The sequence below is a fragment of the Rutilus rutilus genome (genome assembly GCF_951802725.1).
Source record: "Rutilus rutilus genome assembly, chromosome: 2".
NCBI lineage: Eukaryota > Metazoa > Chordata > Actinopteri > Cypriniformes > Leuciscidae > Rutilus > Rutilus rutilus.
The window spans coordinates 42,732,468-42,734,293 of NC_140210.1; positions in this window are offsets into that span (position 1 = coordinate 42,732,468).

Sequence of the window (1,826 nt, forward strand, 5' to 3'; positions counted from 1 at the left end):
AAATAAGCAAAAGTAACACAATTGTTGAATATTTTGTCACAACTTAATTTAATTGTGCAATCAACCTAATATATTTAAAACTGAAGTTTACTTAATTAATTTGTGTGAAAACTACATGAATCATTTTTGTTGACAACTAACTGGGCAGTGGATCTGTAGTTCCCAGCATGCTTTGCAAGGGACTGCTTAGGATTAAAGTGTTATTTTATGTGTTTTTCTGTAAATGGAAAGATGTTGTTAGTTAATGTTAGTGTTTAATATTCACTAATGTTAGAAACTTAGAGGACTTTCTGTAATGTTTTTGAATTTTGTGGTTACCATTATGCAGAAGAGTGGCGACTGTGTTTAGTTTAGGGCCGTGGGCACTCAGTATATGCTGTAAATGCATTAAACCTCTTTTGCAGAGCTGCATAAGTAATATTCACTCTGTAAAAAGTGGTTTTAATTAAACTGAACACTAGCTCCTATCATTGGAAATAATTGGAGAGTCAAATTAAATAAAATTATAATGTTGGCGATTTTAGGCAGGGCAAAAATTAAATGTTGTCAACCTGACAAAACTTTATCTAGCAGGAATGACTAAATTAATTTTAAGTTCATACAACAAGATAACAACAAATCATTTCAAACAAATTAGATTTTGTTGGAAAAATGTAATTCATTTTCGTGGAAAAGATTTCCTTAATTTAATTAAGTTCATTCAACAGCTTATTTTTTTGAGTGTGCATTAAAAATTCTCTGGCGCCACCCCTGGAGTCTGATAGTGTCATACACATACACACACACACACACACACACACACACACACACACACACACACACACACACACACACACACACACACACACACACACACACACACACACACACAAACACAACCATGCTTCTCTTTTGCATTATTTTCTATTCGAATACAACATTTTTCATTAGAAACCTAAGACTTGAGAATTGGCCATCATGTACACATATACTCCTATTTCCTATATGATCGGAAACCTTTTTTTTTTCCTACAGAAATTAAGTGATGTTTGGCTTTATTTTGCATCAAAACCCTCATTCCTACTTGATCACTTCACCTGAAGTCTACTCGCTTTAGCCTGGTGGTAAAAATTAGGTGGAATGCCAGAGTTATACACTGTGAAACGTTATGCAATGTTATTAGAATATTTAAGCTGTTTTTTGTCCATTGCATTAAAACTGCTTTAGATCCCACTGACTTTTATTTTATGGAAAACATTGTTCAGACTATCTTGTTTTGTGTTTTGTGTTTGAGGGTGAATAACTGATTACAGAATTTTTATTTTTGGGGTGGAATGTCTTTAAATCAATTGAATTATAGATGTTTAGAATAATTTTAGTATTTCAGAAATCTTAAAACAATCTGAGTGGATTCAAGTTTGCTACATCCATCCATCCATCCATCCATCCGTCCATCCGTCCACCCATTCATCCGTCCATCTATCTTCCATTCATCTATCCGTCCATCTATTCTTCCATTCATCTATCCATCCATCCACCCATCCGTCCATCCATCCATCCGTCCGTCCACCCATTCATCCGTCCATCTATTCTTCCATCCATCCTTCCATCCATCCATCCATCCGTCCATCCATTCATCCGTCCACCCATTCATCCGTCCATCTATTCTTCCATCCATCCATCCATCCATCCATCCATCCATCCGTCCATCCATTCATCCGTCCACCCATTCATCCGTCCATCTATTCTTCCATCCATCCATCCATCCATCCATCCATCCGTCCGTCCGTCCGTCCGTCCGTCCATCCATCCATCTGTCCATCCATCCATCTATTCTTCCATCCATC